Source organism: Oncorhynchus mykiss, chromosome 7 (genome assembly GCF_013265735.2).
Source record: "Oncorhynchus mykiss isolate Arlee chromosome 7, USDA_OmykA_1.1, whole genome shotgun sequence".
Classification (NCBI taxonomy): domain Eukaryota; kingdom Metazoa; phylum Chordata; class Actinopteri; order Salmoniformes; family Salmonidae; genus Oncorhynchus; species Oncorhynchus mykiss.
The window spans coordinates 44,957,103-44,981,937 of record NC_048571.1 but is presented as its reverse complement, the minus strand read 5'-3'; the positions used below and the strand labels follow the sequence as shown (position 1 = coordinate 44,981,937).

General features: G+C 39.9%; 1 protein-coding gene across 2 annotated transcripts in view; it reads left to right on the top strand.

The window, feature by feature from the left end:
* Window positions 1-286: 286 nt before the first annotated feature.
* Window positions 287-24,835, top strand: part of cntn4 (contactin 4) — a 178,643-nt gene continuing 154,094 nt past the window's right edge. Inside the window, exon 1 of one of the 2 annotated variants that reach the window (XM_021609437.2) lies at window positions 287-599. The gene's annotated coding sequence lies outside the window, so the exon portion shown is untranslated. Of the gene's footprint in view, window positions 600-714; window positions 899-24,835 lie in introns of those variants that run through there. The other variant, XM_021609438.2, reaches the window with a different exon arrangement.

Below are 24,835 nucleotides of genomic sequence, written 5' to 3'. Positions count from 1 at the left end.
ACCCTAAAAACACTATTACTGAAACTGTTGTATAGAAAATGTTTTAAAAAACCCACCCAAAAAGTTTTAAATTAACAATACTCATCATTTTGTTGGTAGTTTGGAAACAAGAATACCTTCATAACATTTGAATTGTTCTTTCTTTCATCTAATAGGGTAGCCTAATATCACAGTCTTGACAATATAGTTACACTACTGTAATAATAACTTCAGTGAACTTTAAAGTTATTGTACCAGATTTCCTCAGACAAGTCCTAAGTATGTGGGAGGTGCCCCCAGCCCCTCTTGTGCCAGCTCACGCCACTGTAGGATAAGGTAGAATGATTTATGCGCTAATGGCATGGCACTGCTTTCCTAATCAATGGGAATCGTACTAGTTTACAATACTTTCCGCGTATTGCTGAATTGGAGTGTTTTACAGATCGCGTAGTTATTTTGTATTAGAGCCCAGCTGAAAGAATTGCTCTATTATATCTCGACCGCTTAGACTACCCAGAAGGGTCTGTTCCGCTTGGATGCTCGGTGCAGTGAGTGCCTCACCGAGGACAGCTCGTGTGCCTGCTTTGCTCGGGTTAGAGGAAGGAAAATGATGCATCACAGTAAGTATATTTAGATAATAGTCGCGGGGAGCTCCTGTTAAACTGTGCACTCTTTACCTACATTGCAAACAACGAAAGCGACATTCATAGAGTAGGCTACTATTTTAATGTATTCGGTCGGGGATAGCCTACAATGCCTTGCACTCTCGAGTGAGGGAGGAATATTCATAGTGCATACTCAGCCGCCGACAGCGTCGCCACGATTCAACAGTGAATGCATGTGTACAGAATTTTGTTAGGAGTATCGAAACACGGATTATTTAAATGAAATGCTAATTGCAGGGATAATTACGCATACGGTAAGAATTTTGTTATTATTATTATTAGGCTATTATTACTATTATCGTTATAATGCTAGACTATTATAGCTTGTTATCTGTGTCCCAATCGAATATACTCTTTATTGTCAAAATAGTTAATTGATTTGCTTTAGCCTTGTTTGTAATTGCATTTCATTCACATTGAATTGTTCAATCAGTGTTGGAAACTGTAGTAGCCCAAGCCCGTATAGGCTTATAGCCCACACTGCAGGTGAAAAGGCACCTCTGTAACTTTCCCGTGAAAACTCATAACCCATATCCTACTAGTGTTATCCCATATTTACATCAATAAACAGGGTCGCCCATTCATTTTGCGCGTGCGTAACCCACTTGGAGTTGTAATGATCTGGGGCCTCATTTATCAAAGGTGCGTGCGCACCAGTTTTCCCACAAAGGTTGGTATTTATCAATTTTGAACTTGACGGGAAAGTGTGCGTATGTCCACGCAAATCTCAGACCATGCTTACCACAACTTCTATTGGTTGAGCAACTGTATTGCAAGCAATATGTTGGGGAAAATGAAGGTGTTTGAGGCAAGGCAATTATAATAATGGTAGGCTAATAACATATTAAAACATAGGCAGAATGATAAAACAGATACATTTACATTTGCCATTGGTAAGGAGATCACATAGCAGCATGACGCCTAATATATTTATTTTATTTTACTATATTGGCCTAAAACATAATCATATTGCAGGATATCTCTCCTTTTCTGTCATGACTGGGTTATTCCCGCTACACAACGAATATTAGGGTACCATTTATCCATCGCTCATTCAATAGCCCACCATGCTCGAAAGTAAATAGACCAGTAGCCTATTTAAAAATATTTTACAGTATGGGTAGGCTACAATTTTGGTATGTGATAGGAGCACGTGATCACAGCCTATTTAATCTCAGAGCCTATCCCAAGGCAGGAAACATAATCATGTATTGATAAACAAAATTATTGAACAACAATTTGTCTTTTGCGTAAAAGTTTGGGCTGTAGACAGTATTTACTTTAAAATAGTTCAATATACAATCAATCTTGCAGAATGCACCCCCAGTGTTTGGCACTGGCTATAGGCCACATGCATTTTTTGTTTAAAAATGTCACTGCAAAATATTAAAACATTCTGACCACACCTCTACAGAAATGTGATCAAATTTGCCGTTGCCCTTTCTTTTAGAAGCTGTCTTGATCCAGTTCCAACGTCTCCAAATCATACAGCAAATGAGGGTATTTTTGTTACCATTAAAGGTGAATGGAGAGCATTTTTGTTACCATTAAAGGTGAATGGAGGGCATTTACCAGGCAGTGTTGTAGCACTCGTTCACAAGCACAGAAATATAGTATGATATGTTGCATGTGACAGTTTGATAAATCATACTAATTTATTGCGCACGCAAATCCTAGAATCTCCAAGTACGCCAGGATTTAGTGAGACATTTATGCGTGTTTGATAAATGAGGCCACTGATTTGCCAGGAGTGTTGGATTTAGTTTGGGAGCTGTTATGCTGGAAGTATGTATTCTATGAGTCAGTAGCTGTGTGCCACCATGCCGATCAGTGTGTGCAGATGTTTGGTAGCCTAATCCCTTGCGCTGACTCCCTATCATAATCCCCCCTGGATTTGCTGATTATGTAGTTGACCAGCAATTGCGGTCATAGTATCCTATGTCTAGCCAACTAGATTAAGCAAACAGAAATATTCCACAATGGCTTCTCTTCTACATTATCTCAATTTTGTACAGGCTATACAAGTACACTTTTAGCAAATAGGCATAGGTTCAGTCAGGAAACTTCAAAACATATCAATAAAGTCAAGATCAATATCCTAAATTTACATCCTTCCTAAATTTTCTTTGGCCACCATTGAAAAATCATTTCCTAGCGATCAACACAGGACTAATCCAAGCATCTGTCCATCAGCCTCATGGTACTCTGCTGCTGTTGCCCAGTGCCCTTATCTGATTTAAATGGGTGGCTAACAGATGTGTCCACTCACACTCGCTGTAGCCAGATGCACAACTAAACCTGCTCTTTTAATATGCATAATAGATATTTGAGCATCTGTCTGTTTTTTTAGTCCGCTCTTATATTAAATAATTACTGGTTGACCAAATGTGTTATTTACAGTGTATATTTGTATCTGCCTTCTCCACGGCTGCCTAGAGTCCTCTGTGAGTTCACTTGTGTTACTGGTTAGGTGTGCTCTGAATGTGGAATGTATGATAAGGTGTGATATCTGCTTTGCTGTGGGAGATGAAAAGCGTCCTTTAGATGAGTGATATAGATACGGCTGTGCTGTAAATTTGGTTTGTCTGGTAGCTATTAATGGATCCTCTGTCCCTTTGCACTTCACATGGACATTATCGAGAGCATTCCCACTGGGCACGGACTTAATTTCAGCGTCTAGTTTTGGTTGAGTCGACAACTAACCTAAATTCTACGTAAAATCAATAAAACATGTCACCATGTCATTGGATTTGGTTGAAAAGTTGGGTGAATAAAGTCAGAAATTCCCCGACATTGATGACTTGTTGCAAGTCCAATCAGTTTTCCATGTTGATTCAACATCATCACATCAAATGTGTTTTTGTTGAAATGACATGGAAAGAACATTTAATCAAACCGTTAGTGGGTTTCCTCAAACATGAATTCCATGATAGCAAGAACAAATTGTCCAGGCAGTCCTGTGTTGGAAATCCTCACCACTTCCTCCCCCGCTCCTAGTTCCTGCGTTCTTGATGAAAGTAATCCCGAGGCTGACATGCACCGTGCAGCTCAATGGACACGGCAGGCACCCTGCAGAGACAAACCAAGTTTGGAATGACTTGGCTACCTGGCATAACTATATGATCTGCCATGGACACATGGTTGGTTGGTTTAAACATTGCGTGCTAATTGTTGTAGTTTCTTGGTGGACTGGAGAGTGCCCTGGCAGATGCAGCTTTGCAGGAAGTAGAACAACAGGCCTGTAATGGTTAGCGTGCAGCAGGCCAACAGCCTGTCAGAAGTGATGTAGTGCAGGAGTGACATTAAATAGATTATGGGATAGTAACATTTAGAGACATTTCATAAAAATTTCATTGGATGGTTCCTGCTGGTATTGAGAAAATGTGTCATAGGGGATATTTTTATTTAATGTATACAATTCTTCCCTCCCTCCAGGACAGGAAACACTTTTGAAAGAAAAGGAAATCTTTGTTTTCCATAGTAACCTTTGGGAAACATGTACATTTTGCAATGCTTCTGGTAAAAATAAGTGTCCCCAGCAAGCGACTAAAGTGAGTGTCCATTAAGGTACTGTAACTTTATTTCAGCATTGGAGAGGAGTGCCTGTCAAACGCTCTCAGTTCAAAAGAGAGGCATTGTGCTTGTTTCACATGCAAGGAACACTTCAGCATTTTCTTCACATTTTCAACACATTTCTATCTCTTATTGGAGCAGTATTCAGTAGGGCAGCAGTGAAGTTCAGCCAAATATGTCTGTCCTTCTTAACCAGTAACCGTGCAGCCTTGTCAGAAATCTCCTCCCCACTCACTTAGCTGTATCAATATGGTTGAGAGACACTGTATCAGTCAAAATGTTGAAATAAAATAGATCTTTTGACTTTTTTCCTAAATTCATGCTTGATAACGTGCTGGAATTATAATCTGGTTCTTTATGGGCGTTATCATCACACCGTGAAAGAAACGTTTCTCAATTTCAAGTCATTCCCCTATATTGCCCTTCCCAGTAGTGACAGGAAATGTTATCATTTTGCATACATTCAATTGCATAGATAGGCCTTTAGCGTCTATTAGAGTCCAAAACATGTACGCGGACGCACAGCAGTGTTCTAGAATGTTTTTCTCTCATACTTTTTTACTTTTGGAATTCTCGGCATTGGCTCAATCAATTTCCCCATGGACGATGGTCTCAAAGCCTCGTAGCTATGTCACAATGGGACCCTGGACTATCATGTCTCTGCGTCTCTGGACTCTGATTTACTCTTTAGCCAGTGCTTTGAGTTTTTGATCTATGGTTGCCTGTGTATACATTTTCTTGCTCTTTTTTTTTTACCCCTTAGGTACTACTGTACACCGCTACTTTGATTATGATATTGACTGCATTTACAGAGCCAGAAATGCCTCCAGCACTTATTTTCATGAGTGCTCAGCCAATGCCATAGTCCAGAAAGCCACTCATCTCTGCACAGTCCCTACTGTGTGAGTACAATCTCAGTTGAAAAGCGCTGTGATTCCACGGGACTCCAGACCAAACCGGGAAGGTTTGGCGGCACTATTAGGCAGGCCCCTAGTTGTTGACTATGAAGTCTAAGTATTTTCTATGGAGCGTCACGACTGTGAGGGAATGACTTTTATGACAAATAACTGTGCAGTCCAAGGGTCTTGCCTCTGAGGTTGTTGCCACACTGGCGCTTTAAAGAACAACAGGGCAAAGAGCAGCAAATAAAGACAAATGCTCTGTGTCAGTTCTTTAGCCCCATTTTTCTGCTGCTCTCTGCTGGTTTTTTAAAAAGTAAACAGTGCTGTGTGATTCTTCATAACATCATTATGGATGAGAAGGAAGGCTGCAGGCCCCTGATACTACTTTGCCAGTGCACAGACAGCGGTTTACACACCTCCTGTGTCATATCTGGGTGTTCTCTAGTTCTCTGCCCGCCGAGGAGCCAAATTGTTTGTTCATTGGGATCATTGGGTGTAGTGTCAGTCATTGTTTTGAAGCAGGCATTGTTTTTGCCAAGCTGAGTTGTCAGTGGTGTAGGCAGAAATCTTGCCATATGAATGCAAATGGAAATAGCGGAGAGACATGTACCATATATGAATACTTTAGAAGATTTCTACATTTGAATACCCATATCAATCACCCCGGCACAACAATATATACTCTTATGTTTTGTTTGAGAAGCGTTTTAACTGAGGGAGACATTTGACACAGACAATAGCGCCAGGTCCAATGGTTAATTTATATTGTTTTTAGACCGAACTGTGTGGGACTGAGGGACCAAAGGGTTTCAACAGAGGGTTTCTTTTTCCAGAGAAAGAGGACTTCCCTGACTGTCCATCCCTGTCAGCTCTTACCCTTTGACCTTCTTCTACACAAATTGGTTGTTTGTACAGCATCATGTTTTATTCCATGTGTTCTAAAAAAAAACATGAACTAGCTGACAGCAGCACAAAACCCAGCAGTGGTGTTTTTGTGGAGCAGCACTTTTATATGAAAGCATTTCGAAAGTCAAGTAACGTGGTGGTAAATCTATCAGCGTTGCTAAAAAAATACATTGAGCATTGAGCATCTTGTTCCAGCAGACAATTCAAGCAGACAGATAGCATGCATCTAAAACAAGTTATGAAGTAGACCTTTCCTGCAGTCAAATGACCTAGTGGCCTCATGGATGGAATGTTATTCATATTTTTATGTCATTTCATAATTCATCAACATTTTTTTTTTTTTTTTTAACTGCTGGAAATCCGGTGTTTCTATGTCAACGGTTTTGTTATATTTCAGTCTTCTGTGATGTACTGTATACAGTACAAGTCGGAAGTTTACATACATTTAGGTTGGAGTCCTTAAAACTCATTTTTCAACCACTCCACAAATGTCTTGTTATTTAACTATAGTTTTGGCAAGTCGGTTAGGACATCTACTTTGTGCATGACACAAGTAACATTTCCAACAATTGTTTACGGACAGATTATTTCAATTATAACTCACTGTATCACAATTCCAGTGGGTTAGAAGTGTACATACACTAAGTTGACTGTGCCTTTAAACAGCTTGGAAAATTCCAGAAAATGATGTCATGGGTTTAGAAGCTTCTGATAGGCTAATTTACATAATTTGAGTCAATTGGAGGTGTACCTGTGGATGTATTTCAAGGCTTACCTTCAAATTCAGTGCCTCTTTGCTTGACATCATGGGAAAATCAAATGAAATCAGCCAAGACCTCAGAAAAAAATCTCCACAAGTCTGGTTCATCCTTGGGAACAATTTCCAAATGTCTGAAGGCACCATATTAATCTGTACAAACAATAGTACGCAAGTATAAACACCATGGGACCACTCAGCCGTCATACCGCTCATGAAGGAGACGCTTTCTGTCTCCTAGAGATGAACGTACTTTGGTGCGAAAAGAGCAAATCAATTCCAGAACAACAGCAAAGGACCTTGTGAAGATGCTGGAAGATACAAAAGTATCTATATCCACAGTAAAACGAGTCCCATATCGACATAACCTGAAAGACCGCTCGGCAAGGAAGAAGCCACTGCTCCAAAACCGCCACAAAAAAAGCCAGACTACAGTTTGCAACTGCACATGGGGACAAAGATCGCACTTTTTGGAGAAATGTCCTCTGGTCTGATGAAACAAAAATAGAACTGTTTGGCCATAAGGACCATTGTTATGTTTGGAGGAAAATGTGGGAGGCTTGCAAGCCAAATAACACCATCCCAACCGTGAAGCACAGGGGATGGCAGCATCATGTTGTGGGGGTGCTTTGCTGCAGGAGGGGCATCATGAGGCAGGACAATTATGTGGATATATTGAAGCAACATCTCAAGACATCAGTCAGGAAGTTCAAGCTTTGTCGCAAATGGGTCTTCCAAATGGACAATGACCCCAAGCATACTTCCAAAGTTGTGGCAAAATGGCTTAAGGACAACAAAGTCAAGGTACTGAAGTGGCCATCACAAAATCCTGACCTCAAGCCTATAGAACATTTGTGGGCAGAACTGAAAAAGCGTGTGCGAGCAAGGAGGCCTACAAACCTGACTCAGTTACACCAGCTCTGTCAAGAGGATTGGGCCAAAATTCACCCAGGAATTGTGAAAAACTGAGTTTGAATGTATTTGGCTAAGGTATATGTAAACTTCGGACTTATATATATGTATATAGATATATATATCTATATACTGTAATATTGGGATGCAAACTCAAAATGTAATACATTTGATCTTTATATCTCTTGTTTTAAAGCCTATAACCATGTGTGTGAGGTGCATTTTAGTTGACTTTAGTTTATTCATTTGACCATCTAGAAAAAAACGAGCACACATAAAACTTGAAAAGCCATACATGCACATGAGTAAAATCATCGAGAATAACACACAATAGAGTCTGGGACTTATTTCCATTGGGGTCCTAGGCAATATCCATGACGGCTAGGCAATATCCAACACGGTTGAACACAGTATGACAGCGAGATAATAAAACATAAAAACAAAGAAGAAGAACATCTATCTCATCATCGCAGTTCCATCGTAGGGCATACTTTTGTTTGAAAGTAGATTTGTATAAAACGTACCAGTAAACACTCTGTGTGACCCTGATTTAGCCCACTGCATTAAAAGGTTCATCTGTTGAAAAGTTTAGACCAGGACAGGACTTGTACTTCAGCTCTAGCATTGAACTTTGTTGAACTGTCAGTATTCTTGAATACGTAAGAATAATAATAAATAAATACATATTTACCACAATGAACCAGTGGGGTAATATTTATCATATTTGTATTATATATACCTCACATACGACCCATTATAAGACTAAGCAATTAGCCCATGAAATGGTTTTCTGACTCCAGAAAGATGATTTAGAAATATGCAAGATACCATAGTTAAGTCACAGTAATAGAAAGGTCAAGAAAGGAATAAGAATTGTCTATATCAAAAGCAAATATTTAATTGACATGGTAAAATGAATGATTCACACACAAGGCATCAGCTTATGTTACCAAGCATTAACAAGCATTTACAAGGCATTATTCTAGGCATGATCAGAGGGAGAGAGGGAGAGAAGTCATCGCCTGAAAGGGCATGGCCCCAAGAGTCCACGAGGAGGAGAGAGAGAGTGTAGGTATCTCACTAGCACAGGTCTCACCAGAAAGAGAAGCTAAGACCCTTTTATAACCATTTTTACCATGTTAGATTTGATATCTGAGTTGTTTTGCAGGTAGTATTACTGTAAAGTAATAACCTTCAATCAGATATCAGACCTACAGGATGTAAAGGAAACATAACATCTGCTTCACGGAGGTGTGACAGAATGGGGGGGGGGGTGGCCTGAGCAACACAGAGAAGGCTGAATTTCCGAGAAGGCAATAAAACCTTTTGCATACAGCTGATAACAGTCACTTCGGGGGCTGGCCCGCCCTACAATAGCTCATCGTTTTACTCAAGTACTATATTCCAGCTAGCAACACTTCAATGGCCCAATGACCCAACAATTAAAATCAGCCTACCTCCTAATGCATCTGCCTGCACTGTCCTGTTTTTTTTCTTCATAAAAGGTGAAAAAGCCAAAAACGGCAATTTGTGTTAAAAGGCTTTTTATTTGCTGAGAGGCATTTGGTCAGCTCTAAGAGATCAGTCTACAGCTGGAGGTGTTGTGGTCTCACAGACCGTAGATTGGATTTCAATACAACAAATCTCCTATTCTTACAGGATGGTAAATCATGTCTGCCACCTTTTACCTCTTGCCTTTAGGGGATGGAAAAAGGAGAATTCTGTCCAGACCTTTCCATAAAAGTATTGTGTGAATTGAGGTATTAGCAGACTTTGAAGTTGGAAATACAGTGAGTATGTAATGTAATGACATAGTTATTAAGGTTAGTTAAACATCCACTATGTGTACATTTGTAAGGAGATAAAGTGAGATAGTGAATTGGTTTTGCTCTTGTACAGTAGGTACATTATAACATCTTCTACATCCAGGCAGCTCCATCTCCTGCAGTATTTCTTGCTTGGTCATTCAGTTAACACCCTAGCTGTATTCCACTCATATTGCCTCAATCCTGTGCTTTAGCTACGGTATGTTGAAAAAATATGTTAGCGCTAGATGTGGGCTTTTGGCTTAGAGGCACAACAATCCTTGGGGTATGATACAAACTGTGTTGTTCCTGCATCACTTCCTTACTCAAACATGGTGTGATACGGTCCCTCCTTGGGAACAGATTTGATTGAAGGCCTAATAAGAGTAACACCAGCTTGTGTAAATATCTGAGCATTGGAACTATTGCATTATTAACTATTCTTTCTGTGGGGGCTTCTAACAACTAATTTCCAAGCTATCACAGCAAGGGGGCAGGTTTGTGTTTCTTCTTCAGAATGCACTGAAATTGAAGATGAGGGAATTGTTTTGATCTTTTAACACTTTGTTATCGTTGTACCACTGGGGAAAATTCTCTGATTTTGCAATTATTTTTGAGAGGAAAATGGTACCCCCCCCCCCCCCATAGGGTGGGCCTGTGATTTGTGAGCCTTCTTTCCCCCACCATTTATTGGAATACTAATATGCTTAATAAAAACAACATGCCCCAGAAGGCATTGTTATTTTCTTTTCACATAGTTGAGATGAAAGAAATGTTGGATGAATTGGGATCACTAGATGACTCAACAGAATGTCACAATGTTCTGGCACCGTTTTATGGTTTCTGGTGGATTGAATTTGTTTTGATAGAATACAATCTTATAGAACAAGTTTGACCAGAAACAAATACAAGGCCATTTGAATATCCTGATTCACAACAGTCGGCATTCTGTAGACTTTAGACAATTCATTTTGAAGAAAGCAACGGTATCAATTCATATGAATATGAATACTGCTAGTATTCATCCTATGAATAGTATGTTGTATCCAAAGCCTGTGTTATTTATGTAGTAATTGTGAAGCATACAGTCTGCTGATGACTGTCTTTGTTTAATTATGAATATTCAGAACAATACATTACATACATTTCTTGGAAGGTTTGACACTGCACAGCAGAAGCACTCTTCGCGTACTGCTCTCATCTTTACAGATAGTAAAATGTCCCCTGTTGTTCTTATAAGTGTAAATGTTTTTGCTAATGTTTTCAAGGGATTGTTAAAGCTTATGAAAGCTACATGCAAATAGCAAAATAATGACCTCCAAGAGCTGCGATTAAGCAATAATTCCTCCTTCCTCTTTCTGGTGCATTTTAAAAATGGGGACTTACCTGTGTGACGGACAGAACATCAGCTGAAAGGGCAGAACAGGCTAAGAATTATATGACAATGTTTATTCAGTGTTAAAATGCTATCCAGGAGCACACTGGTGGACACACTATCCATGCTAGAAAAGCAGGAAAATATGACTCACGAGGTGAAATAATTGACAGCTATATTCAAGGGAAGTAGGCCACCAGAATGGCTTAGTTCTTGTGTATATAATCCACTATAGAGTACTGTGTTTGCAGCGAGCAGAGTTATCTAGTCTGCCTTACAAGTGTACAAAGCAGCACGCCATGAAGTATCTGCTGTCAAATACACATCAATCACAGCAGATTATGAAAAGTCTCTTCTCTGCTTGCCATGTTAAAAAGGTCAGCAATTTAAAGGGATAGTTAGAGATTTTGGCAATGAAGCCAGAGTCATATGAACTTGTGGATACCATTTTAAGCTAGTTAGCATTTGGCCTGTGAAACTACCTCTAACTTCCTTCATACTGGACACGGATACATAAAAATGGTATCCACAGGTTCATCTGACTCTGGGGAAGTAGATTCAAATAGCCAAAATCCCTAATGATCGCTTTAAACCATCTTGAAGAATCCAAATAGTCTGTTTCATACAGTCATTTTATCAATGGAAATGTCCAATATACTGTCCTGTATGGCAGGCGAGCTATGATGTACTGTACCAGTGAGCCTTGGATGTGATTCAATTTCCTCTGAATGCAACTATTCTTTTTCCTTATATTCGTTATTTATCCATGTGAATCATGTTGAGATGAATATCTATTTTATAAGGGAGCGCTGGCACAATTGTCATTGTGTGAAATACTCTTTCTTTTCGCTGTATTTCAAGCATCCATGTCAAGGATGGTTTGGGGTGTTGATGTTGACGCTGTATTCTCGACTTCACAGAAAGGGTAATGCTGCCTTCTTTGACCCCATTATATGGAGTTGAATTACTGCGCATGACTCCAGTTGTTCAGCCTTTATTGGGTTTTATAATGAGGAAACACATTCTATTGTAATCCAGCTGGTGCGCGACACCGCCGTGAGTCGGGATTGAGAGACATGATGATGTAAGTAATGAAGCCTGTAATATCACCCTGGATGGTCTACGAGCCTTAACTGTCCACTGCCAACATCTAGTCACCACCCACTGTGTTTCAGCTGGTCCTTTTTATCAGGGAACAGATGATGATGGTACCATTCTGTTAGTGATATGAGGCACTGATGTTGTAGCCTAGTTTCAGAGATGTTAGTGCTTGAGCCAATCTCTCGGACTATGGCTGCCATGCCATATGTCTGGCATAGCATGGCACTGCAACGATAGTTCAGGGGAGTTGGCTACTAAATCACATGCATACGAATGGGAATTGGTTTGGTTGATTTGAGAAGTGATTAATACAGGCTTCTTGCATCATGTCTTATCTCTTTAAACAGTACAGCAATTGTATCATCAACAGCACTCTTGGACATCTTGATAGTTGAGCGGTTTTACCATAGTGTCTCTGTTTATTGTGCTCCGAGCTGGCAGAGGCTGCCCCGCTTTAGGATTATTCGATTTGACACTCATGAAACGCTTGCCGCATGAAACACTAGCTTATAAGGCGAAGAATGGGATTTGTGTGCTGTGTTTTAGCTCTAAACTGTCTGCTCCTTTGTTCTGATGTTCATTATGGTGGTTATACAACAAGTCAAAACCAAGGCGACACACTGGTTCCAGACAGAGTATTATGAGATTCTCACCGACATGAAGTGTTTCAACGTCGCCATAGCTTACCTTAGCTTGGTTACATCCCAATACAAAGCACCATGAGAAGGAGAATGTAGGTATATGTATTTTCGGAGGTTGATAGCCATACATTGTGAGCCATGTAGTAGTTTCTTTACATTTTTACAAGTAGGCCTGGAATAACTATAACTATGGGCTTAGCTATAGTTTTAACAATGCTTTGTGGTGGAAAAAAGAAGAAAGTGACTACTTTGAGGCCTCCTGAGGGGTGCAGCAGTCTAAGGCACTGCATCACAGTAGTAGAGGCATCACTACAGACTACAGTTCGATCCCAGGGTCAATTAGGCAGTGCACAATTGTCTGGGTTAGGAGAGGGTTTGTCCCATCGTGTTCTAGCGACTCCTTGTGGTGGGCCCGAGCGCATGCACGCTGACTCGTGATGCCAGTTGCACAGCGTTTCCTCCAACGCATTGGTTCGGCTGGCTTCCGGGTTCAGCGAGCAGTGTGGCTTGGCAGGGTCGTGTTTCAGAGGACGAATGGCTCTCTCCCGAGTCCGTATGTTCCTTTCTGTTCCTTTTTAAACCTCTGAAAACTACATGTTTTTACATTGAGCTCGACAATAAATTACTTCACCAATTACTGCAGACAGAGCAGCTCGCTATGAACTTGTCTGTCCAATGTAATGGAGTGTGTAGGGCGCAAGACAGAACTGGAATTTTAAGGGTGGAGAGAGAACAAAAGAGGGTGAACTTGGGGATTTGATCCAGCAACCTTTTGGTTACTGGCCTAACACTCTAACCACTAAGCTACCTACCGCTTGTGATGATATGCATTATCTGAATTAAGCCCCCAGAATTATACCTAAAGAGGAGCGGCTTCTATCTGTACTTAATTATTTTTATTTAACCCTTATTTTACCAGGTAACTTGACTGAGAACACATTCTCATTTACAGCAACGACCTGGGAAAAAGTTACAGGGGAGAGGAGGGGGGATGAATGAGCTAATTGGAATTCTATCAAGGAACTTTGAATGTCTTTGAACTTCCGAGAGTTGGCTTAACGTTGGACCAGAGCTAGCTAGCAAGCTAACAAGCTTGTGTGTGCAGAGCGGCACAATAATTTAAATAAAAACACGTTTTACTTTTTTTTTTTTGTTAACTCAATGTGAAACGTGATAACTATTGTATCCTTAACTTGCAGTCAAAAAAAGTGAATCCATAGTCTTCTCAAATAAAAGATCTCTCTTCCTAATTTCTGAATCACGCTTGTAACGTCAGTAGGCTCCAGTAGCTTCGGAGGGGGAGCGGCAGATAGCCTACATGCACACACACTGGCAAAGATTTTCAGCTGTCAGGCAGACACTGGAAAATGTTTTTTGGACAGAGTGAGTGCTTTTTATAGGAGCTGTGTTGCATTGTTTTGTGGGTCAGAAATGCTCGGAATGGAAAATAACGTTATTAACCGGTTCCCATGTTTTTAAAATAACGTTTATGTCCCTGAACCGTATAGATCACTTTCATAATTTCACTTTGATATTATGGGGTATTGTGTGTAGGCCAAATGCAGGATAAAAATCCAACAAAATGTGGATAAAGTCAAGAGGTGGGAATACTTTCAGCACATAACATATAAAGAGAGAAAATAAATTCCTTATTGGGTGTGACAACTGATCGTGTGTACTATTCAGGCTATAATTATGCAATCCTGTGGTACTATACCTTCTGCAGGCATTTTTAAAACATTCCAAATGACAACAAATGTGTTATGATAGATTTTGGTCCAAGGCATCTTTAAGATTAGAATGTCTATTTCAGACTCTGTAACATCCATAACGGAGGGTGTATCATCCATAGCGGTCATTTTTCGCTGTCTAAAGTAAGAATTGAAATGACTTTTTCATATTATTATCGTTGTTGTGTTCAGCCAAGTCTATTCTTCAAAATGGCTATCCATGGTAACTCACAGACATTCTCCCCAAAAAGCTTGTCCATTTCATGTAACATCCATTATTAGCTTGGTTTCTCCATCATGCCAATATTTAGTCCGCTTTTTTGTGTATACATAAGGTCGCAAAGTGAGGGTATATTACTGAAAACATTCTAAGTTTAACAGTAAACTACCAGAAGTTTGGTAACTTTAAAGGATTTTATGTCATTTGTCACGATGTCTAGTGGCGCTTTTGGCTACTTCAGATTATCACAGGTGTCTGTAATTATCTCGGTCCCTCTGTGTGGCCTTATCACATGATAAACATATCAAAACTAAAATACATTGATTTTAAAATAACAACATATATGACAAAGCTGAAAAACATTATCCTAAATATAAACCACCTGTCACACCCTGACCATAGTTTGCTTTGTATGTTTTTATGTTTTGGTTGGTCAGGGTGTGAGCTGGGTGGGCATTCTATGTTACATGTCTAGTTTGTCTATTTCTATGTTTCGGCCTAGTATGGTTCTCAATCAGAGGCAGGTGTCATTAGTTGTCTCTGATTGAGAATCATACTTAGGTAGCCTGGGTTGCACTGTTTGTTGGTGGGTGATTGTCTATGTCAGCGGCTTGTGTCAGCACAGGTCTAATTTGTAGCTTCACGGTCGTCATTTGTTAATTGTTTTGTATGCAGTGTCAGTACTTTCTTTATTAAAGATTTACCATGGACACTTACCACGCCGCATTTTGGTCTTCCGATCCATCTCGCCTCTCCTCTTCAGATGAAGAGGAGGACGATCGTGACACCACCAACCATCTGTGTTAAGGATGAGGGTTTCAGCATGAAATATTCTTTATATATGTTTTTACAGACTTATTTATTTTATGCCAATGTCTTTGTTGTTTTGGCACCAAACTGGTGGCAATCGTGAAAAAAGTAAATAGTTGGAAGAGTTGCAGAGAAAATTGATGTTTTTTTCATGAATTATGTTATTTTCTCTTGAACCATATGGTCTATCCACTAGAAACGCATGGACAATATGGACACATATATAAAAAAATAAATACTATATATGAATACATTTTTTAAAAAGTTATTCAAGTATAAGTTACTACATTTACCGCCATTGATTACCTGTTAATTACCAAAATGACTAAAGATTCTGGTAACTTTCGTAAATTACCTGTACACTCCCCCCAAGCGGTACTATAGACACACACATCAAAAGCGTCATTTCTATTTTGTTTGTCCATTCTGTGAGACATTAAAAAGTTGTGATTTTGCGTGCCATTACGCTGGAATCACCCTCCTTTCTTATATTGTATTTACTTCCTTACAACAGTTTTGAACCTTTCTGTTCCCATTCATGGATGTGCTTTACCCTGGAAGTGACTGTTGTAATACTGTCATGGAGTGAACTGGCTGTGGGTGCTCCTTGGACCTTTCTATTACACCAATAGTCTCTGTGGCAGACCGTGAAAGAGAGAGACATTTCAAAGTAAATAAATGTCCGGTAGACCATGTCTGTCAAAACCTTTATCACAGTTGAAGTTCACATGGTTTCTGATTAATTAGGACACCTGTAGTCATTACTGAAGCATTACGAATGCTCCGTAAAATACAATATCTGATAATTATACAATAGCTTAGGTAATAACTCATTCTGTCATTCTCTTAACTCTATTGAGGCATAGTGTATTGTAAATGTTGAGCCTACCTTTGTCTCATAAGTATGTGTTATTATAGGCATATGCTATGATGTATGTATCCTGGTAAGTATACTGTAGGTATACATCATTCAGGAAAGCTAATCAATGGTTAGTAATCTGACCTCCATTGCTCACCACGCACCATTTGGTACAATATCATGACATGTCTCCATTTTACCAAGTCACACTAAAAATGAAAGACATTGGACATCGCAAAGCTTCTCACAGAACAACCTTCAGGCTACAAAGCTATACTGAAGAAAAATATCAATGCAACATGCAACAATTTCAAAGATTTTACTGAGTTACAGTTCACATGAGTAAATCAGTCAATTGAAATAAATAAATTAGGCCCTAATCTATGGATTTCACATGCCTGGGAATACATACGTATTAGGCATCTGTTGGTCACAGATACCCATAAAAAGGTAGGGGCGTGGATCAGAAAACCAGTCAGTATCTGGTGTGACCACCATTTGCCTCATGCAGCGCAACACATCTCCTTTTCATAGAGTTGATCAGGCTGTTGATTGTGGCATCTGGAATCTTGTTCCACTCCTCTTCAATGGCTATGCGAAATTGCTGGATATTGGCGGAAACAGGAACACTGTCGTACACGTCACTTCAGAGCATTCCAAACATGCTCAATGGGTGACATGTCTGGTGAGTATGCAGGCCATGGAAGAACTGGGACATTTTCAGCTTTCAGGAACTGTGTACAGATCCTTGCGACATGGGGCTGTGTATTATCGTGCTGGAAAAATGAAGTGATGGTGTAGGATGAATGGCACGACAATGGGACTCAGGTTCGCTCCACGGTATATCTGTGTATTCCAATTGCCATCAATAAAATGCAATTGTGTTTATTGTCCGTAGTTTTTGCCTGCCCATACCATAACCCCACCGCCACCATGGGGCACTTTGTTCACAACGTTGACATCAGCAAACCGCTCGCCCACACAACGCCATACACGTGGTCTGCGGTTGTGAGGCCAGTTTGAAGTACTGCCAAATTCTCTAAAATGACGTTGGAGGCTTGCCAACTGCACGCACCCTCAAAACTTGAGACATCTGTGGCATTGTGTTGTGTGACAAAACTGCACATTTTAGAGTGGTCTTTTGTTGTGCCCAGCACAGGGTGCACCTGTGTAATGAACATGCTGTTTAATCAGCTTCTTGATATGCCACAGCTGTCAGGTGGATGGATTCTTGGGAAAGGAGAAATGCTCAGTAACAGGGGTGTAAACACATTTCTAGGATCTTTCAGGGACCAACACTTTACCTGTTGCTTTAATATCGTTTTTTTTTTCAGCATATTTAAATGTTGCCATTATCTTTTGATCCTTTTTGTGTAAATTAAACACTTCTGCCATAATGCCGAAAATGTAACTACTTTGAAACATGCTTTGTGTGTCATTCCTTTGTAATTTACGGTGGTACAACACACAGTCAGTCTTCAGTACAGTTTAATGAGGACGAATGGAAACCGAAACGGTCTTGCATGAACCAAGCAAATGCAATTATAGCAATTCATTTTTTAATATATATATTTTTTTACAGATGTGTTATTATGTAAACAAATGATATTTACAGAAATATCTATACATAGACAAGGCATACAAGGTTATGCATGTCATTGAGGTGGTCCAGATGAATCGTTGATCTTGCAGCTCTTCCAGCTAAAGGAAATACATCTTGTCAAGGAAGCAGGAAACACAGCTTCCATCTCGAAGGAGAGGGATTCATTAGAAGACACTGATTGAAATAAATGAAGATAAGATATTAAATGTGACCCACTCAGACAAATCCAGGCTTCATTCTCAGTCCTTATTTTTCAGAAAGTGAAGAAAATACAATATTCTGGTCCCATATTGATTTCCTGCCCCTCGTGTTTTGAAACATATGATTATTGCATTACTCAAGCATGTCTTTGAAATGTAGTGTTACAGTTCAGTGAGCAAGAGCTGAAGGAGACTTTCAGTGCTGCTTCTGCCTCTGTTTCGATGGTGGAATGCTAACAAGAGCCTGGTTGTGCCATAATGGGATGGTGTGGGTTATTATATACTTCTACTCTATGAATAAACATGTATTTACCCGAGGGACATATGGTTATTGCAGCTTGTTTTTTATGTAAGCTTTGCAAATGGTACATTGCAAATTACTTAACTTGTCACATTGCTGTAATACCTTTCTATCCAGTGTACACAGTGTTTCCAGAGGCAGCTTCTGACATTTGCCTCAGACTTATTCTGTATTCTTCTATCACACTCTATGGCAAGCTGCGTAAATCTTACTGCCTACCCCCACTGTGTTTCATTTACATATTTACTTCCTCTCCCTGCTACTCAAAACCAAATACCTCTCCCATTTGGCACTTTTGAATGTGTTTGTCAAAACAGTAAATTAAACAAATTCCCCAATTTAATCAATTCAAGGAAAACCGCAATGCGGGTTCATTCAGATTGTTTGTGTTGTATTTCAAGGAAAGGTATGGTTTTGTGTAAATATGCATTGACAAGGTCCGTAAGAGGAACTGCTCCAGTAAAGTGTAAATATTCTAAGATAACCCTCAGAGGAATTAACAAAACCTCAAACATCAGCACATAAGGCAGTTAGTTAGCTGTTATTCCTTACAAGTCTGTGCAAACATTTTAGACCCCTGTTTTAAGCTCATTGTTTTCATATTTACTTTGAATAATCACTAGTTTCGAGATGCATACAGAATATAAACAGTATATATACAGTACCAGTCGAAAGTTTGGACTAGTGGTGGAAAAAGTACCCAAATGTCATACTTGAGTAAAAGTAAAGATACTTTAATAGAAAATGACTCAAGTAAAAGTGAAAGTCACCCTGTAATTTCCTACTTGAGTAAAAGTCTAAAAGTATTTGGTTTTCAATACACTTAAGTATCAAAAGGAAATGTAATTGCTAAAATATACTTAATTATCAAAAGTAAAAGTATGAATCATTTCAAATTCCTTATATTAAGGAAACCAAACAGCACCATTTTCTTATTATTTTAAGTTACGGATAGCCCGGGGCAGGCACCAACATTCAGACATCATCTACAAACGTGGTATGTGTTTAGTGAGTCCGCCAGATCAGAGGCAGTAGGGATGGCCAGGAATGTTCTCTTGATAAGTGTGTGAATTAGACACTTTTCCTGTCCTGCTAAGCATTCAAAATGTAACGAGTACTTTGGGCGTCAGGGAAAATGTATGGAGTAGAAAGTACATAATTTTCTTTTGGAATGTAGTGAAGTAAAAGTAAAACATTTCAAAAATATAAATAGTAAAGTAAAGTACAGATGCCCCAAAAAACGACTTAAGTAGTACTTTCAAGTATTTTTACTTAAGTACTTTACACCACTGGTTTGGACATAGCTACTCTGTCACGTATACTCCCTCTCCGGTCTCTAGGTCATCAGGCTGCTCATTATTCCGCACACCTGTCACCATCATATCGCACGCCAGCTCCTCATGACACTCACCTGGACTCCATCACCTCCTTGATTATCTTCCCTAAATCTGTCACTTCCCTTGGTTATTTCCTCAGGTGTTATTGACTCTGTTTTCATGACAGTGCGTTGTTTGTGTTTAGTTTATTTATTAAAACTCTCTCTCCCTGAACTTGCTTCCCGACTCTCAGCGCACTTGTTACAGAATAACACCTCACATAAGGGAAGCATCAGGGAGTGTTTTTTACATTTTTTGTGTCAGAGTAAATAACTTTGGGTCCGCAACAGGCTCTCATGCCTCAGCCGGATCGCTAGGCTCCCCTGCCTCAGTCGGCTCGTCGGGCTTTCATGCCTCCGCTGGATCGCCAGGCTCCCCTGCCTCAGCCGGCTTGTCGAGCTTTCATGCCTCCACCGGCTCGTCAGGTTCTCATGCCTCAGCTGGATCGCAAGACTCCCCTGCCTCAGCCAGTCTTTCATGTTCCCGCGCCCCAGCTGACTCAACAGGTTCCCGTGCCTCAGCTAGCGTAACAGGTTCCCGCGCATCAGCAGGCGTGACCGGTCTGCTCCTGAACCCCGAGTTCGTCCCCTTTGACGGCGTCCTGCGGCTGGAGCCGCATGTCGGGGAGGGGGTACTGTCACGTATACTCCCTCTACGGCCTCTAGGTCATCAGGCTGCTGATTATCCTGCACACCTGCCATCATCGTCTCGCGCCTCATTACACTCACCTGGACTCCATCACCTCCTTGATTATCTTCCCTATATCTGTCACTCCCCTTGGTTCTTTTCTCAGGTGTTATTGACTCTGTTTCCATGTCGGTGCGTTATTTGTGTTTCGTTTATTTATTAAAACACTCACTCCCTAAACTTGCTTCCCGACTCTCAGCGCACTCGTTACATACTCATTCAAGGGTTTTTCAAAACTATGAAATACACATATGGAACCAAAGTATGATGTGTTAAATGAATCAAAATATATTTTATATTTGAGATTCTTCAAAGTAGCCACCCTTTGCCTTGATGACAGCTTTGCACACTATTGGCATGCTCTCAACAGCTTCCCACATATGCTGAGCACTTGATAGCCCTTGTCATTGTCCTGTTGTTTAGGTGTGCCTTGAATTCTAAACAAATCACTGACAGTGTCACCAGCAAAGCACCCCCACACCATCACAACTCCTCCTTCATGCTTCATGTTGAGAACTACACATGCAGAGATAATCTGTTCACCTACTCCGCATATCACAAAGACATGGCGGTTGGAACCAAAAATCGCACATTTGGACTCATCAGTCCAAAGTACAGATTTCCACCGGTCTAATGTCCATTGTTCATGTTTCCAGGCCCAAGCAAGTCTCTTCTTCTTATTTGTGTTCTTTACTAGTGGTTTCTTTGCAGCAATTTGACCATGAAGGCCTGATTCACAAAGTCTCCTCTGAACAGTTGATGATGAGATGTGTCTGTTACTTGAACTGTGAAGCATTTATTTGGGCTGCAATTTCTGAGGCTGGTAACTCTAATGAACTTATTCTCTGCAGCAGAGTTAACTCTGGGGCTTCCTTTCATGTGGCGGTCCTCATGAGAGCCAGTTTCATCATAGCGCTTGATGGTTTTTGCGACTGCACTTGAAGAAACTTTCAAAGTTCTTGACATTTTCTGAATGGCTTAAAGTAATGATGGATTGTCGTTTCTTGACATAATATGGACTTGGTTACTACATGATTTCATATGTGTTATTTCATAGTTTTGATGTCTTCACTATTATTCTACAATGTAGAAAGTAATACAAATAAAGAAAAACCCTTGAATGAGTAGGTGTGTCCAAACTTTTCACTGGTACAGTACTGTGTGTACAAAACATTATGAACACCTGCTCTTTCCATGACATAGACAGAGCAGGTGAATCCAGGTGAATGATCCCTTACTGTTGTCAATTGTTAAATCAACTTCTATCAGTGTAGATAAACGGGAGGAGACAGATTAAAGAAGGGTTTTTAAGCCTTGAGACAATTGAGACATGGATTGTGTATGTGTGCCATTCAGAAGGTAAATGGGTAAGATCAAATATTTAAGTGCCTTTGAACAGGGTAGGTGCTAGGCGCACCGGTTTGTGTCAAGATCTGTAAAGGTGCTGAGGTTTTCACGCTCAACAGTTTCTCGTGCGTATCAAGAATGGTCCACCACCCAAAGGTCATCCAGGCAACTTGACACAACTGTGGGAAGCATTGGAGTCAACATGGGCCAGCATCCCCGTGGAACGCTTTCGACACCTTGTAGAGTCCATGCCCCGATGAATTGAGGCTGTTCTGAGGGCAAAACGGGGTACAACTCAAAACTCAATATTAGGAAGGGGAATTTGATGTTTAGTATACTCTGTGAATATCGCCAGAGGATACTGAGGGGAGAACGGCTCATAATAATGTCCGTAATGGAGCAGATGGAATGGCATGGAAACCATGTGTTTGATGTATTTGTTATCATTCCATTCCATTCATTAGAACGAGCCCGTTCTCCCGAATTAATGTGCTACCAACCTCCTGTCGTGTATATATATTATTTAGTCCTCTCAAGAAATGTGTTGTTTTTGGGGGTTGGTGTTGAGCAGGCGAGATGAAAGGGAAATTTGTAATTCAAATTTCAACAATGCAGCAATTGATTGTGTCAGCCACTGAATAAATCAGTAATTGGATCATATTTGTCTTTCAACAGCAGAAGAATGACTATCTGTAATACATATTCAAAGAGTGACTATAACAAAAGCCCTGCATCAACATTACCATGTAATGTCTAAAAGTTCACCATTAACTATTTTTCTACCAAAATAGAGAGCATTACTGTATATTGTCTATAGGGCAACAGGGTACATTAAGCTAATGTTTTAAAAGTACTGCCATGGGACACTGCGTCTCTGGATGGCATTGATTTTATTTGTCTCCCCCTGCAGATCCCTCCCCCCATCTTCCCTTCTGCTCTCTACATCGAAGGCCCACTGGAGCACACAGAGAATTTACTATCCCACTGACACAATGCAGGCTTTTGAGGTTTGGGTACTGATTTCATGCCGATACCCCTGGTATTTCTGCTGGGGAATAAAACACATCTGACGTTGACACTGTAGTGGGATCGCTGGAGTTTTTCACACCCTATCTCTTGCTATGGCTTACAACATTTATGAACATAACAGTGAATGGGTATTATTCTGTGTAGGTACGCCACTGTATGTTTAAGAGGGAGCTTCTAAAATAGGCTTAAAAACAGGATTCTCTGGAGCCGTATTTGTTGCGGATATGGAAAGGCATGTAATAGTCGCCGTGCCAAAAATGAAAATCAGTGCTATTTTTTATTTCCCCTCTCTAACTTTTTAGTTAATAGATTAGGCTCCAGCTTGACTTTGGTAGGCAGAAAAAGGGAGTAATGTATGTTTTTTTTATTTTTATTATAGTACTTCTGAACCAGCCCATCAGCAACTCTCTATAAAACCAAAGCTGTGCATTCAGAGTTACATGTAATAGGGATTTGGTGAAAGAGAATATTGAGTCATTTGTATAACTAATTTATTTCATTAATTCATTGATGTATACTTTAAGGCAATCTCTTTGCACATTTCTCTTTCAAGGCTTAATTTCTTATACATCCATCATTTACTAGATCTAAATATACAGTGCCTTCAGAAAGTATTCATACCCCTTAACTTTTTTCATATTGTGTTGTGTTACAGACTTAAATTGAGATTTTGTTGTCACTGGCCTTCACACAATACCCCATAATATAAAAGTGGATATATATATGTAAAAAAATGTATATATATTTTTTACAATTAATAAAAAACAAAAAGCAAAAATATCTCGAGTCAATATGTATTCAACCCCTTTGTTATGGCAAGCCTAAATAAGTTCAGTAGTAACAATTTAGTTAACAAGTCACATAAGAAGTTGCATGGACTCACTGTGTGCAATAATAGTGTTTAGCACAAGGTCCCTCAGTCGAGCACTGAATTTCAAACACAGATTCAACCACAAAGAACAAAGAGGTTTTCCAATGACTCGCAATGAAGGGCACCTATTTGTACAGTAGAAAAAAGCAGACATTGAATATCCTCTTTTTAATTTTTTTTTATTATTATTATTTTTTACCTTTATTTAACTAGGCAAGTCAGTTAAGAACAAATTCTTATTTACAATGACGGCCTAGGAACAGTGGGTTAACTGCCTTGTTCAGGGGCAGGACAACAGATTTGTACCTTGTCAGCTCGGGGGTTTGAACTTGCAACGCTCTAACCACTAGGCTACCCTACCCTTGAGCATGGTGAAGTTATTAATTACACTTTGGATGGTGTAACGATACACCCTGTCGCTACAAATATACAGAAATCCTTCCTAACTCAAATCAAACTTAATTTGCCACATGCGCCGAATACAACAAGTGTAGACTTTACCGTGAAATGTTTACTTACAAGCCCTTAACCAACAGTGCAGTTCAAGAAGAGAAAATATTTACCAGGTAGGCAAAAATAAAAAGTAATAATAAAAGTAACACAATAAGAATAACGAGGCTATATACAGGGGGCACCGGTACCGAGATAGTGTGCAGGTGTACAGGCTAGTTGAGGTAATCTGTACATGTAGGTGTGGGTGAATATGTGAATATGCATAGGTAACAAACAAACAGCGAGTAGCAGCAGTGTAAGGGGGGGGGGGGGGGGGGGGTAGGGGGGGGTCAATGTAAATTGTCCAGTGGCGATTTTTATTAATTATTCAGCAGACTAATGGCTTGGGGGTAGAAGCTGTTGAGTTGTCATAGGGCTGGATGAGTTACAGTTTTGACTTAAAGCTGCTCAGTTGTCGGAGAGGAAGGAAACCGGTCAGGGATTTCACAATGAGATCAATGGTGATTTTAAAACAGTTACAGAGTTTAATGGCTGTGATAGGAGAAAACTGAAGATGGACCAACAACATCGTAGTTACTCCACCATACTAACCTAAATGACAGATTGAAAGAAGGAAGGCTGTACATAATTAACATATTCTAAAACATGCATCCCGTTTGCAACAAGCCACTAAAGTAATACTGCAAAAAATGTGACCAAGCAATTAACTTTTTGTCCCAAAGTGTTATGTTTG